This window comes from Geotrypetes seraphini, chromosome 8, assembly GCF_902459505.1.
Source record: "Geotrypetes seraphini chromosome 8, aGeoSer1.1, whole genome shotgun sequence".
NCBI lineage: Eukaryota > Metazoa > Chordata > Amphibia > Gymnophiona > Dermophiidae > Geotrypetes > Geotrypetes seraphini.
The window spans coordinates 101011146-101028406 of NC_047091.1; positions in this window are offsets into that span (position 1 = coordinate 101011146).

Sequence of the window (17261 nt, forward strand, 5' to 3'; positions counted from 1 at the left end):
ACGCGTGAGCGCGTTTTACAATGTTTTTTTACATAGTTCTCCCCCCCCCCCCCCGATGTCCGATTCACCCCGCAGGACCGCTCGCACCCCCCCCCCGATGTCCGATTCACCCTCCCCCCCCCCGAAGGACCCTCGCACCCCCACCCCGAAGGACCGCTCGCACCCCCACAGCCTCCCCACTCCCCCCCCCATCATGGAGAAGCTCCTACCGTTCTCCTGCTGCTTCCTCTGCCGGCGGTCCCGGCCCTTCTGAGAGCTCTGCGTCTGAAATGCTTCCTCTTCCGGCGGTCCCGGCCCTTTTGTGAGCTCTGCGTCTGCGCTGCTTCCTCTTCCAGCGGTCCCGCCCTTTCTCTGACGTCTGACATCAAGCCAGAGCATCTTTGTATGAATAGAATTCTGCAAATGGAAACGCTTAGGCAAGCTTCATGAGCTTCATGAGTAGTATCTAACCTTGCCCTAGAGGCACAGATATTGTCTTTTCAAAAGTATTTTATGCATAGTCCAGATTTGCTCTCAAGTCAGAGTTGGCATCTGGCAACCACACGAGGGACCCGACCCCCTCCCCCTCCCTACATCCCACCCTAACCAGTCCTCCAAAAACACCCCTTTCTGCTCTAGGCGCACAGCGGGATTCAGAGGCCTAAAAAATCTCTGGAAATGTCTAAAAATCCATTTCAATTATCGGGACTTAGATGACCTATCTTTTAGATTGTCTAAGTGCTGACTTGGGCGGGGTTTTAGATGTATTTTTGTTTTGATTATAAGTCCCTTAGTGTTCTTCGGATTAATTTGACTTTATTGATTTGTATACAGTTTTGGATTATTATTAGAGATTTCTTATTTTCTTAATGTAATTCTGTCATTGATATGGAAAATACCAATAAAAAAAAGAGAAAAGGGCTGAGAGTTCAGGTAAAAAATATGAAGGGTCAGGTGAGCTGGACCTGTATTGACTATGAGAATTTATATGCCCATCATTCCCTTACTTTGGCATTTCAACTAAGTAAACTGGATAGGACAGTTTGATTTTTATTCTGCTATCATTTGCTATGTTACTGAGTCACTTCTTACTACAATCAAGTTATGATGAATTCTAACAGGAACCATTGCAGCGATACAAAGAATCAAATATTTATGTCAACAAAGATGCCGTAGGTGGCTCAGAGGGTTGAGAGAGTAATGCAACATCACACAGGATTTCATAGTTTGGCACTGAGTGTGCTGTAAACAACTTATATGCTACAAATAAAGCAATTTCCAGCAGGTTTCACTTTGGCTGAGAACATCTGGATGAAATCAGGTTTAGGATAATATAAATATTAGATCTTTGAAATCTTCAGCACACTTGAAAACATCCCTTGCCTATGTAAAAGTTCAAGAGTCCCTATGAAAAACAAAAGGCCTGTTTCAATTAAAACGTTCCTATTTTTGTTAACCTTTTCCTAGCTCTCCTCCCCACTGCCCCCTATAGCTTTCTGAAAGCTTAGGAGCAACCATTAGAATACTCCTTCAGTAGACTCTGTTAACCAGATCTCAAGCAACCAGCAAAAAAAAAAAAAAAATATATCAAAGAAATACAGTAATTCTTTAAATAAAAATGAAAATAAAATCAATTTCTGGCAGAAATTTAAGTGTAAACTTGGGTCCACACCACATATCTGTACTGTATATGGAATGATCCACTGATCTGCATCACTTTTATCATGAAGACTTTTAACAAAACTTTTAATCAAGATCATTGATTCCACAGTACTGTTTCTTTTGCTTGGTTTTCCCTGTTTTACTGTAGAAGATTTTGGTGTCTCTCGTTGGTTTGCCTTGGACTTCCTGTTTATACAATCCATCCTCAACGGTAGTGTTCACATAGGAGATCACCTGAGCATGCACACGGCAGGGAAGCCCTGTTTCACGAGTTACTGCTTCAAGGGATTATGCACTGTCCTGCTGCCCATACTTGGATTATATTGATTGTGAGGTCACAATCTTATTCATTTGCACATTTCATATTTTGTTTGGATGGTTTATTGATCAATTGGTTCTTATACAATATGTATTATCATATTTTGCTATGACATCATGGACAGCATGAATCAGAGCTGCTATCTGGGAAGTAATTTGTTTCATTACCCAAAACTCCAGGTTGATACGTCATAGCAGGCCAACCAACTAGGCTGACCAGTCTTGGTTTTGCCCCATAGCATGCAGAGATTTATGATTCTAATTTTCTTAGGGAAAGTCTGTGGGGTAAAAACATCAGCCTGTTTGGATGACCTAATGCAGTGGAGCCAGTATTCAGGACATACCTAGCCAGTCAGGTTTTCAGATTTCTCAGTAAAGCCAAATTATATGACCATATTTCTCCATTGTTGATTAAACTTCATTGGCTTCCAGTGCAATATAGATGTTATTTTAAGATTTTATGCTTGAGCTTTAAAGCTTTAAATGTTGGGCAGCCTCCATATTTAGTCTCAGTTACTGTACCATACACTTCATCATGAGTTTTACACTCTTTTCCCCCCCTTTTACAAAAGCGTAGTGTGGTTTTTAGTGCCAGCTGAGGCAGTAACAGCTCCGACGCTCATAGAATTCCTATGAATGGTAGGAGATGGTACCACTGCAGCCGGCGCTAAAACCCGCACTACACTTTTTTGAAAAAAAAAAAAAAAGGGGGATAGGGTTGAATTCAAATCAACTGGTTCTTCCATAGCCTAGACTAGCTTATTACAAATCTGCTTATTTTTTTTCTATCTCCATTTCTTTGGGATAGTCTTCTATCTTACGAGTATATGTGCTGAACGTTCTTTCCCTAAATTTGTCTCTTATGAAAATGTATTATTTTCAAAAAGCATTTGGTGTTTCTTTAATTTTAGTGACTATGGTGTGCAATTGGAGAACTGCAGTAACAGTTCATTTTTAATTCTTTCTTTTTTTTTTTTTTTTGCAATCATTTTTGGGAATTTTTTTTGTTTTTATATATGATGTTTTAATGATTTTAGTGTTTGTAAGGATTCTAGTGTGATTGGTACTTTCCTCTTTTATGGCATTCCTTTATTTTTATGTGATTTGATTGTTGTGTAAGCTGCTGTGACTTTTTATATTCAGCGGGATATCAAGTTTTAATAAGCATAAACAAACAATAAACATCCATAATGAATATGCCTGAGACATATTTGCATACAATGCAGGTAGTACATGCAAATTTATCTTGTGCATATTTGTTGTAACTTGACTGGCAGAGTTTTTCCCAAGGGCTGGGTTGAGAACCCCTGACCTAAAAGGGAAGTGGCAATCTTAGTGCTACTACTAATTCCTGAAGTACTTGAAAGAAAACCCAACTGAAAAGCATGAAAAATATCAAGTGACAAGATGTTGGAATGACTGAGACAGTACGAGGAACAGTGCCAGGGTTCAGTCTTTGTACAACAGAATGGTGGCATACTAAATCCCAATACCTTATGCCCATACCATCAAAGTGGTTTACATTATTATACATAGATACTTTCTAGGTCCCTAGTGGGCTCACAATCTATGTTTTTGTATTGGGGTAAAATCTTTTATTTAACATTTTTAAAGCCAAATTTTCCTGTTTCTGTAAATCAGCTCATCTCTTTCTTCTTTCATACACAGGATGATCAGAACTGAGCTACCAAATCATCCAGTTCCATAAGGGAGACTTCTTAATCAGTTTTGAGTTTGACCGTGTATTCTCAAAGCAATGTGAGATCCGTACGAGTAGTCCATGATTCTACCTGATGAAATCAGTGCTGTAGGTCAATAATATTGCAACAGGATGTGTTTGGCCCAAAATCTCCCTCTTGAATCTGGATAAATTGGCAGCTCTGTCAGAAGAAGCAGTTGAATGTACAAACAAACAAATTATTGTACTTCCTAGGATTGGCCAACTGACTTCATCTTTTGCTTAATCTTTTGTAAACCGCATAGAACTTCACGGTATTGTGGTATATAAGCTGTTATTATTATTATTATTATTATTCATTCAGTTTCTACTGTGCCTGGATTCCTAGTTCCTGTTTTTTTCAGAAAAAAAAATTCCCTGCATGCAATTGGAAGAAAACTCTGATGTGGGATCAACTTGTCCTGAAAAATATGGAGCAAGTTGGCCAACTCTAAACATTAACGGCCCCCCCCCCCCTTTACAAGAACGTAGTGTGTTTTTTAGCGCCAGCTGCAGTCGTAACAGCTCAGACACTCATAGAATTCCTGTGAGCATAGGAGCTGTTATCACCAAAGCTAGCGCTAAAAACTGTGCTACGCTTTTGTGAAAGGGAGAATAAGGAAGGTTTTTACAAAGGTGTGCTGTTGCTAAAGGCCAAGCCATCCATAGGCATAAAATGGCTGACTTGGCATTTGGTGTGTGCTACTTGGCAGCACACCTTTGTAAAAAGACTCAAACATTTTGGTTAAGAAGCTGCTAAAAACAGATGCTGCAGTTCTGTTTTGCCAGCTGCTATAAATAATTATTCCAATTGTTTAAATAAAGAGATGGATCTGACGTTTATTTTGTTCTACTGAAATCACAGAGGTGAGGTTGCCAAGTGAGTTGGAATTTGTTCTCAGAACAAAATGAGTGTACTCTTGTTATGTTTGCCTCCTCCAGAGGGAACACTGACTGTAAATTTATATTATGAAAGAGGGCTTGCTTTATATTTTCTAGAGTAGGCACATACTTAACGTGACCATTTATTTTTTTCATCAAAAGGGGACATCTATTAATTGTCAGTCCCGCCCTAGCCCCGCCCCCAATTTCTTCCATTCATTTTTCATGTACACATATCTTATTAATTTATAATGGCAACCATAAAATTTAAAAAAACTACAAAGCACACTATACACAGAGAAAATGTTAATTATCATTATATTTGGGGGGGTTTCAAAGATGTCAAGGCAAATGACTTTAAAATATGTAATGTCACCTCAGTAACTATAGAAAAATAGACAACTATAGTGCAAAATATAGACAGCAGATATAAATTCTAAAAATGACACGTTTTGATCACTAAATTGAAAATAAAATCATTTTTCCTACCTTTGCTGTCTGGTGATTTCATGAGTCTCTGGTTGCGTTTCCTTCTGTCTATGTATCCTTTCTTTCTTTCTGCACTCAGGCCCAACAATTGTCCCTTTCTATACCCTCCCCCCCCCTTCCTTCCCATGTCCTTAGTGCCCCCAGTGCCTCCTTCCCATGTCCTTAGTGCCCCCGGTGTCTCTGTCCTGTATCCCTAGTGCCCCAGTGCCTCCTTCCTATGTCCATAGTGCCCCCCAGTGCCTCCATCCTATGTCCTTAGTATCCCTGTCCTGTGTCCTTAGTGCCCCCAGTGCCTCCTTTCCATGTCCTTAGTGCCCCAGTGCCTCCTTCCTATGCCCTTAGTGCCCCCAGTGCCTCTTTCCCATGTCTTTAGTGCCCCCAGTGCCTCCTTCCTATGTCCCTCTCACTGCCTTTCACACTTTGTCCCTCCCCCGAAGCCAGCCTGCCTGCCTGTCTACCTCTCTCCCTCCCTCCCTGGCCAAAGCCAGCCTGCTTGCCTGCCTACCTCCTTCCCTCCCTGCTGCGCAAAAAAAGCGTCTCCCCCAGTCCGCTGCTATCTTACCGCCCTGCTGCTGCTACTGCAAAAGCCAACAAAAAGTCTTTCCAACATCAATTCTGACATCGGAGAGGACGTTCTGGGCCAGCCAGGCAGCGATTGGCTGGTCCAGAATGTCCTTTCCGATGTCTGAATTGACGTCGGAAAAAAGACTTCCTGTTGGCTTTAGCAGCAGTAGCAGGGCGGTAAGATGGCAGCGGACCGGGGGAAAGGAAGGAGGGAGGCGCTTTTTTTTTGCGCGGCAGATAGGGACAGGAAGTGATCGCCTGTCCCATTGTCCCTGAGCACAGCTTCGTCTGCTGTCCCTGAAAACGGGACATTTCGGCGTCCCGAAGCTGTGTGTAGGGACAACGGGACAGGAGGTCTGAAAATGGGATGGTCCCGTTCAAAACGGGACGTATGGTCACCTTACACATACTGGATGTATGTAAAATACATACTAGGCATGATTTCTACTGGATTTGTGCTAGCATTTTATACTGACACATATATGTTTATGATTGTTTGTTATACCGCATCACTATATTACAGACCACAGTGGTTTACATTCTGAATTATAGTAAAAAAAGAGCAGACAATCTTGAGTTCAAATTGAAAGAAAGAGAGGAAAATAAGAGCAGAAAGAGAATCAGAGCTTAGGGAAAAATAAAAAGATAAATCTATCTTTATAAAATAAGCTAAAACTAGACACTTTCTTCATCTTCAAAATAAACACCTTATAATTACATTAGTGACTTCTATTCTGCCCGTACCTCATTATACATTTTGCTACTATGAGACTCATTTTCAAAGCACATAGCCTTACAAAGTGCTGTGAAAATGAGCACCATGATAGTCACTGTATATCAACAAACTTCCCTGTATGACTTTATATGGTGACACCAACTCAGCAGACACCATAAAGAAAAATTAACAACTATAAGAACCTAAGGCAACATTATAACCAAACCGTATCCATTGCACTGGCCGGATGACTTGGTGATATACTGAGACCGCATCTTAATTCAAACACTGCATCCAACACGGCTGTCTTTCACCTGCTTGGCCTGTGTCAAGAAGGAGCAGTGAATTAGAGTTCAGTGTGCGACTCTCACAAATCAGCTTTCAATATGAACTTCTTTTTCCCCAGTGCTTCTGGGATTTGTAGTCTGCTTATACCTTTTGAATTTAGCATTTCAGGTGTCAGGATACATCAGGATGGCAAGATTGTCAGAAAGCCAGGAGATGGCTGAAATCGCCCTCCTTGACCTCAGTAAATTGGCAGTTTGGGAGAGGCAAAAGATAGCCCTGGAACAAGTGGCCCTGTCACTGGTACTATTACAGTTTTTATACTCACCTAGAATTGGACAGGCCTAGTCGGTGTCAGGTCAAAAGCGCGTCGGGACAAAGGCGCGCGCAGACAACTGAGCGCAACGCGGTGCCGTGTGCTGAAGAAAATTACTGTTTTAAAGGGCTCTGACGGGGGGTGTGGGGGAACCCCCCCACTTTACTTTATACAGATCGCGTCGCGTTGTGGGGGGGCATTGTGGGGGGTTTGGGGGGTTGTAATCCCCCACATTTTAATGAAAACTTCACTTTTTCCCTAAAAAGCAAGGAAACAGTTAAGTTTCCAGTATAATGAGGGCGGTTACAACCCCCCAAACCCCCCACAACGCTGCCGCGATCTGTATTAAGTAAAGTGGGGGGGGGTTCGCCAACAAAACCCCCCGTTGGAGCCCCTAAAAACACTCTTTTTCTTCGGCACATGCTTCCGTCTTGCGCTCAGTTGTTGGCGCGCGCCTTTGTCTTCAGCGGTTTTGTCTATGAACCGGCCTAGTCTGGGCCACCATCCCCTCCCACCCCCCAAAAAAAAGCTTAGCTTTGCAGTTTGGAGGGCTCTGGGCCTTATTTATTTAAGTGACTTGCCCAGGGTCACAAAGAGCAGCACTGGGATGTTTATTAAAATTTGATATCCCACAGAAATTTCTCTGCAGCTAACAATTAAAACATATGATCAATAAAAAGAAAACAAAGGAACTCCATAACATATAGGAAAGACCTATGCAATCATACAAGAGAAGGGGAAAAAAAAACCTTCTAAAAAAAAACAAAAAACACTGCTTATGAAATACATTGATATCTTCTTAATAAATATGCTCATTTTGAGCAATGTCTGACCCAAAGGCAGAGTGCAAAAAATAAGTCTTTAATAGTGTCTTGAAAGCTTTAAAGTTCAGTTCAAGATGAATATTATTAGGAAGTTGGTTCCAAGAACTCGGTGCCAGAAAAAAAAAAAAAGCTTTATGTCTGGTACATTCCCAATTTGTTCTTTTGGATGATAGCAGAATTAATCTATAGTTTAGTAAAGACCTGCACACTCATGATGGAACATATGGAATAAAGAGTTTAAATAACTGGGTTCAAGCATATGAAGAGCTTTGTGAATTAACATTAAAATTATAAATCGAATACGATATGAAATCGGTAACCAGTGATATTTCAAAAAGAGTGGTGTGACACGATCAAATTTACTTTTATGTCCTATCAACCTAATAGCAGTATTTTAGAATACTTGAAGTCGTCGAAGACCAGCAGAAGAGATTCTGGCATAGATAACATTAACGTAATCAATCTTTGAAGTAAAGAATGCATGAATCAAAGTATGAAAGCTCTTATTATAAAAGAGATGTTTCAGGGCTCTTAAAGACCTCACAGAAAAACAAACAAACACTTTTTATGTATAACAATTTTTATTGAAAGAATCAAATAATCAGTATAATAGGATAATACAAAAATACATTCAATACAATAAGAATTACAATAATATTTCATACAAATTTAATTTCCATATGAATTAATTCAATCTTATCTACACCCCCCTTAATTCCATCCCCTACCCACTATCTTCCCCTAAATGAAATCCCTCACTCTGGATGAAAGTTGACAAAAATAAAGAATTAAAATAAATAAATGGAATGTAATTATTAAACCTAATTTTCATAATAAATCATTGATAACCAAACTTCGTATTTTTGGTGAAAGATTCTGAATATAAGGATCCCAAACCTTCATAAAAAGATGAGTTTTTATAGGCGAACCTCGAACCTCCCAACTCTCAAATAAAAATAAGCGATGTAATTGATTCCTCCAATGCCCAAAACTTGGAGATTCTTTCTGCAACCAAAATTGCATAATACATTTATGCCCAATCATACAGGCTTTCTGAAATAAAAGAGATTTTAGTTGGCCAAAAACCCCACAAGCTGATGCTTTACCAAAAATTATTCCCCTAGGACACTTTTTAATTAATTCTGAAATTTGATCAGTGAATGTTAATTGAGAATCAACAATTATTTGAACTTTATTTGAAACCCAAATATTTGAAACCCAAATATTTGAACTTCTTAACCAGAAAGATTTCTAAGTTGTTAAGAGATAACTTTAAATTTGGTGCTGGAGCATATCCAGTAAACCAACGTGAGTGACTTTTCTTGAGGTTAACTACAAGTCCAGATTTTGTTCCTTTCATCTAGCTGCCCTCTATGCCTGGAATAAATCACCTGAGTTTGTCCACCAAACCCCTTCCCTTACCTTGTTTAAAAGCAGACTGAAAACCCATCTTTTTGATAGAGCCTTCAATCCATAACCCTACTCCCCACTTCCCTCCAACCGTTTCCCTTAACTGTATCCATGACATACCATTTGTCTGTCTTGTCTGTTTAGTTTGTAACAGGGACTGTCTTCTTTGTGACTCTCTACAGTGCTGTGTACATCTAGTAGTGCTATAGAAATAGTAGTAGTCTATGTTCATTCAACTAAGAGACGCTTACTGAGAGGCCATACTGAAATTTATCAAGAGATAAATTAATAGGATCAATTCTTGAAACTAGTAAGATATCATCAGCATAGCAGTAGATCTTGATCCCAAGTTCTTCCACTAATGTAAGTAATGGGGCCAGAGAAAGACTGAATAAAATTGGAGATAATGCAGAACCTTGAGGAACATCGCAAGGCAATTGAAAAGAATGAGATTGAGCATGAGCAGTAACAACCGAATAAGTTCTATCCTTGAAAAATGATTTAAATCAAGAAAGTACAGTGACGGGACTAAAGCATGCCAGACAATCACATGTGGACAAATGAGCAGAGACAAATGCGTGCAGGATATCAGCGCGCTAGATTAAAAGTTAAATTTAAAGCGCTTGATGGACCATTGGTTTGACCCAGTAAGGCTATTTTTATGTTTTTATGTTCTAACAGTGATGGAGAAAACCAATGATACGCTATAGGCAAGGCTTCCCACATATGTCCTGAAGATCATATTACCAGTGGGGTTTTGAAATATATTATATACACTGGAGACTGTCTATACAAATTTGCCTCATGTAGTCATAGTCATTGTGCTTACCCTGAAGAACCATGTGGCTGTGGGGTCCTCAGACAGGTTTGTGAAGAGTGGGCAAAGGAAAGAGGTAGTATAGGCCAAAGGAGAATGCCTGCAAGTTAGATGAAGGCACTTACTTTGTTATGAGAGTTTTAAGTAAACAGGATAGTTTAAATATCTAGATATACGACATAGTCAAGTTTAGAAACATACATAGCAAGTGGGTCAATGCATAATTTTTTCCTATACTTTGCAAATGGGGGTGTTAACAGTACCAAGCCAGTGACTAGAATAAGTGTGTGTCTTGCCCTAGGCTCATGTATACATAGAGGTCAAAGCAAGTTTGCAGCAACCCAAATGGAATCTAGGAGTGCCTGGTTTTGTTTTTTAAATTTTGAATCATTTTTGCACACAATCACTTCTGCTTCGCTTTAGCACACACTAAAATGCAGAAACAAATTAACAGGAGGTTAGTATGTTTTCTTTCAGACAGAAAATTACATACTCTAGAGCAGGGGTGGGCAACTCTGGTCCTCGAGGACCGGAATCCAGTCGGGTTTTCAGGATTTCCTCAATGAATATGCATTGAAAGCAGTGCATGCAAATAGATCTCATGCATATTCATTGGGGAAATCCTGAAAACACAACTGGATTACGGCCCTCGAGGACCGGAGTTGCCCACACCTGCTCTAGAGTGATCTAGGCTCAATTTGTGATGTGCTACCATTTTGAAATCAAGAGGACATCAAAAGTTTCTTGTTTCAGCATGCCAAAGAGGCTTTGCATTAATATTCTATAATGGGTTAGGTGTGCGATAACATTGGCATAGAGTTGGCGCTAGAAATACCTTTGTGGTGTCTTAATTTAAGTGGCACTTTATAGAATTGCCTACTTTTTATCCAGTCCTGGTTTTGAACTTACATCCCAAAGCAGTGTGTAGCATCAGATTAGTAGCACCTGATCCTGCCCAGTGAGGGGGTAGGGGGTTGCTGCCCTGGGTGCCATCTTAGCAGGGGCACTGGCAACTTTGGATGACACACTGCTGCTTCCATCCCCATTCCCTGAGCCCCCCAGAGCAGAAAACCAACCACCATTAAGTCCCAGTTTTAATGACACCGCTGGACACAGGGTGCACTCTCTCTGACCTCAACTGCTGCAGCAGCATACATCTGCCTTCTTGGGGACCTGCAGTGATCAGAAGACAGAATGGGAATTCCTAGTCACATGTGTGCTGATGACTCTGCAATGTCCTGTCCCCTAAGACACAGAGTTCCTGTTTCTGTGAAAGGTAGGTCAGTGGCGTAGTGAGAGCAAGGGGCAGACTGCTCTGGGCGCCGTCTTGGCAGGGGCATGGCACCTCTTTTCCTCTCCACCCACCCATCTCTTCAAATATTCACTGGTAGCAGACATCTCCTACCTGCTGCTTATACCATCCTTAGCTCTCCTTCTGACATCTCTTCCTGGTCATAGGACTAGGAAGTGACAACAGAGGGAGAGATGAGGCTGACATGAGTAGCAGGTAGGAGATGCTGCTTGCTGCCAGTGAAAATTTGAAGAGGCACATGGGGGGGGGGGTCACAGTGCGGTGATATGAGGCACCACTACCCCTCACTACACTACTACAGATCTCCCTCCATATTCATGAATTTGGCACTTGTGACTTCGATTATTCGTGGCTTTCATCTCGTTGACTCCACCCCTGGAGTGACATCATCCTGGGGTGCTGAGAGAAAAGTTCAGCACTTTTTTTCAGCATGGTTGCATAAATGCCAGCATCGGAGAAGTATGTGTTTTGCTATGTGCCATGAGAAAAATTCAGTGCTTTGTTTCTTTTAAATCAATCTATACTTGCGAATATGAAGGGAAGGTTTAATATTCACAGTATTCGCAAGGGCTATACCCCTAAACCCTGTAACTATGAAAGAAAAAAGTTATTCGTGATTTTTTTTTATATTTGTGGGCCGGCTATGCCCCATCCCCTGCAAATATGGAGGGAGATGTGTAGGTGGGCACACATCTGGGAGGTCTTGCTGCTTTCTGATGATGACCATCACTGCTGCATCTAAGATCTGGTGGCAGCAGTAAGGTTTTTATGAGAAGGCACCTGCTGCACTAGTAAAGGGGAGTGGTGAAGGCAGACCACCCACCCCAGGCACCATCTTCTTTACTACACCTCTGATTCTATTCACTGAAATCAGTGCTACAAATCCTATAATGTGCCATGGATGGAATGGTAAAAAAAAATCCAGGGCTGACCCAAAAGCTCCAGCCAGGAACTGGGTAATGTGGCATCTCTGTTAATAACCAGAAGAAAGCAGAGAGTGAAAGTGTAACAATGAATGATCACAAGAGTTGCATGATAGATTAAAAATATAATTTATTGAGAGATGACCTGATATGGCCAAGTTTCCACATGTACCTGTGTCAGGGGTTCTTAAGTTTCTGAGTAAACAGTTGTGCGGTGAAAATATCCTCACACATTAATATTGTTCTGTTTGTAACCACAGCCCTTGTAGGAGTCCTGGCTAGAGAACGTAGAGATATTTTAACATTTTTGAAAACTTTCCTCTCTAATCAGTCATTCCCAAGATTCTGAATTTAAAGGAGTTGCTGTGCTGATGTGTATCAGAGTCCCAGAGCAGAATCACACCTACAGTGGCATACTAAGGGTGAGCAGCGCCCGAGTCAGTGGTGCCCTGCCCCTCCCCCCCGCTACACACGCGTGCCCCCTTCCCTTTCCCCATACCTTTTTAACTTCTCGGCATGAGCAATATGCCCACATTGGTGTCGACTCACCCTCTGATGTCACTTCCAAAGTGCGGGTCCCGAAAGTGATGTCAGAGAGAATGCCGATGCCAATGCGGGCAGCAACCTCATGCTGGGCAAGTAAAAAGGGTACAGGGGAAGGCAAGGAGTGCAAGCTCGTGGCAAGGAGAGGAGGGTAGAGAAGAGGAGGGGAGCCGCGCCCTTAGCAAGATGGTGTCTGGGGCAGACTGACCCCTCGCTACCTCCTTACTACGCCACTGCACACCTATCCATTAAACAGGTCAATATATCAATTTATTTTTTATGGGTTATGTTAGAACGGTGCTCAAATAATCTTGTTTTCAAACATCTGGAGGTGTGGCCAATGTCTGGTCAAAACACTGGGAGGGGAGGGTGGGTCATTTTCATTGTGGCAGGTGTACAGCATGTAATGCTATGCAGGAAGGCACGGAGGTACAAGGTCCAGGCAGGAAACCTGCAAGATTGCGCTCCCTGACATCGTGTGAGACCAAGGGAGTAGTGTATGGGATGACACGCCCCTGTGGGCTGTCCTACATTGGCCACACCTCCAGATGTTTGAAAACAAGATTATTCGAGCACCATTCTAACTTAACCCATAAAAAAGAAATTGATATATTGACCCGCCATTGTGTAAAAGAAAAGCACAATTTTCAAGAATTTTTATGTTTTGTTTTGGAGCACATCCCCATAACCCAACGGAGAGGAGATGTGAAGCAGATATTGTATCAGCATGAACAACACTGGATATTTTTTCTTGACACACTATGGCCAAAAGGGTTGAATCAGCATGTAGAAAGGGTAGCATTTTATGGATGATTGACAGTTTGTGTGACGTCATGATCAGAAGTGCTCCCGGAAATGAGTCTTGAGTTCCTTTATGAGTAGCGTGCCATTCTTATGCCCGGGATGCAGCTGGAGTTCTTAGCAACTTTAAATCCCTGAAGCAGCTTTTCCTGGCGAAACAAAGCACTTGTTGGACTGAACATGGCTTTTGGATTGGGCATCTGGTAGACGCCGGACAGTTGCACTATTGGGCCACAGAAGAAGTTGTAACAGCAGCGGTTGCGGCGTCACCCCGGGCTATGTTTCTAAGCTAAGTACAGATTTTATCATTCCCTGTGCAGAGTGATGGGTTTAGTGCCCAGTAGATAATTACATTTTTGTGGTGGAGTTTTTTGCCAATGAAAAGAACATATGCAGCTTTGAATCTTTAGTGGTTGCTGTTATTATAAAGCAATTTGAGGCTTTTTCTCCACCTATTTAAATCAAATGGTTATCGTGATGACACAGCCCATCTCTGGCGAGGAATATTTTTTCAATTATATTTAAACATCTCTGTCATATCTCTCCTCTCCTGCCTTTCCTCCTAAGTGTACATATTGAGATCTTCACGTTTGTCTCTGTATGCTTTATGATGTAGACCACCAACCCTTTTAGTAGCATTCCTCTGGACCGACTCCATCCTTTTTATATCTTTTTGAAGGTGCGACCTCCAGAATTGTACATAATATGCTAAATGAGGTCTCACCAGAGTCTTATACCACCATTATGTAATTTAAATCAGCATGGTTTGATACTCTTGCAGAGTATCAAAGAAGGAGATTTAAAAACTCAGTGACAGGTATGTTCATAATAAAAACATGCACAACTTTTATTTTAAAGAATGATAAAAATATAAGAGAAAACATATTCAAATAAGTTAAAAGTGTGACATTCTAGACAACTTCAGTTTAACTGCCTCGACCCAAATATCTTGTGAAAAGATGCCAGTGTGGTTCCTGTTCGTGCCTCTTTTCTCCCCTCAGCCCAAGCCACCAAAATGGAAAAGTCTGCTGTCACACAAGGACCTGTCTCCAAAGTTAGGTGGAGAGAAGTCTAGTTATTTAAGGTTATACAGTGTTCCCCCACAAATTTGCGGTTCACAAATCGTAGGCTTGCTCATTCACAGTCTGCTCCGACCGCCTCTTCCTGTAGTAAAGTTAGGCTACACCAATCAGGAGCTGCCTGTCAAAGCAGTTCCTGATTGGTGTAGCCCAACTTTATTACAGGTAGAGGCGGTCGGAGCATACCGCGAGTGATTTTCTTCGCCCACCGGCACTCCAGCTGCCCTCTCCTGCCTCCCCTGCTTTTTGAAAGGCGAAAAACCGCATTTGCGGTTTTTCAGAATTCGCGGGGGTTCCTAGAATGGAACCCCTGTGAATTTCAGGAGAGTACTGTAATGGAAGTGGAGGAGAAAGACAAAGGACCAAACTGCATGCATTTATAGTGAAGAATCTACCAAATTTGCCCTCCTCCCTTTTCAAATCACTCACTAACTTTGAAAAGTGGAAAAGTCCTATGTCTCTCCTCCAACCAAGCTCATTTACTGAGGCAACACTCAGTTTGCGAGTCACAATTTGCTGGAGTGTTTTGCTCATCTTGCAAAACACTCGCAAACTGCGTTACTTGCAAACCGAGGTTTGACTGTATTTTACTTTGGCGTTTTGCTCTTAACTCCTTTTTTTTCCACTCAGTCATAACTGCAGGCAATCATCTTTCCCTGGCTTTTTCGATTATATCTTAACTTGCGTAGGCAGAAACCAAATATGTTCTGCTCCTACCTTATTTGTTCCCTTCTCTCCCCTTCCCCCCACCCTTTATTTTTATTGTAACCTACCCATTCTTTCCCTACCTCTTGTTTCCAAATTCATTTGATTGTTGGTTGTAAATTATGTGCTTTGATTATTTTGTTCCCTTCCCCTTGTTATTTTACTTTTGTTTTTACTTCCTTTTATAAAGCAATATTTGTATTGTAAACCACTTAGATTAACCTTGGTTTATATTTGTAGTATATTAAATACATTGAACTTGAACTTGCAGCATCCACTGTCTCCTACTCTCCCTAATGTTTTATAACCGCTTTGAATTTTGATAAGGCGGTATATCAAATTTTTAAATAAACCTGATAAACCTGATTATACAAACTATCCAGCATCCATGACTGAGATGGTTTACAGTCATTCTTAGACATATTGACTGATATTTCAATACTCTTGCACAACTCTTAGAATGCTAATCAACACGTCATGATGGTCATTTGCATATGATAATATGTATACTCTATTAGTAGAACAAACACTTTTTGTTCCACTTCTGACTCTCATTCAATTTAATGCACTGATTTTACTGATGCTCAGAAACACCATTTTGGACTCCTATAATTCATTGTCCTAGGCCAGAGGTAGGCAATTCCAGTCCTCGAGAGCCGGAGCCAGGTCAGGTTTTTAGGATATCCACAATAAATATGCATGAGATAGATTTTGCATCTGAAGGAGGCAGTGCTTGCAAATTCATCTCATACATATTCATTGTGGATATCCTGAAAACCTGACCTGGCTCCTGCCTACCCCTGCCCTAGGCTTTAAGTGCTATTTCCTCACTGGATCATTTTATGTTCATGATAATATTTTAGTACATGAATAAATAGTTTAGCATTAAATATTAAGATGTAACTTATCTCAAATGTGGTCTTCCTTAATGGGAAAACTTTGCCATGATAATATGTAAACGCAGAATTAAACTTAATTGATTGGTCAGTGATCCTAGAGATAAGTAGGTCTAAATAATTCTACCGCTTTTTCCATGTTATCATTCTCAATTGGACTATTGCAATGTCAACTTATTAGATTGCCCAAAATTTATTTTTTTTAAAAAACATCCTCCAAACTCTACAGAATACAGCCATTAGATTAATCTTCAGATTGAAGTGATACGATTACACCTGAACTACACTATAAAAGGGTGAATACTTTATAAATTCTATTGTATACGATTTAAAATACGTTTGGAGAAACTCCAGATTACATGCCTCAACTCTTTAATTTTTCTAATAATCAATCCATCCTTGATTCTGAGAAATAATGACACTTTTCGGTAACCAGTAATTAAGAATTTAAGATACAATAGATCTTTTAACTGCACACGGCTTATCAAGCAGCAAAACTTTGGAAAACTTTACCGACTAATATTAACCAGCAATCTAATTTTAAGATTTTCAAAAAAATACCTAAAGGCCTATCTGTCTCAAGAATTTGTTATGAATAATTCCTAAATATTGTAATACTATTTAATAATTTGTATCTTCATAATTATAAAAACCGCTGTGAACGTCATGGAGATATTGGCAGTATATACCGGTAAATAAAGATTGTATTGCATTGTATTACAGTACACTTCTCTCTCCGTATTCACGGTTTCAGCATTCGCAGTTTCGATTATTCACAGTTTTTAGCTTGCTGGCTCCTCTCCCCAAATTACATCAGCTTGCATAGAGAAATTGCTGATTTCAAGTGTTTACAGAGAAAAATTGCTGATTCCTAGCACTTTCTTCACAGTGTTTTGCCTCTCCTTGAAGAACAGGCCAGGTCCCCACCATGTTATTCACGGTTTCAACACATTCATGATGGTTTTTGGGGTTCTGTTAATCCCCTATCACAGCGAATACGGAGGGAAATGTGTACACTGAAATA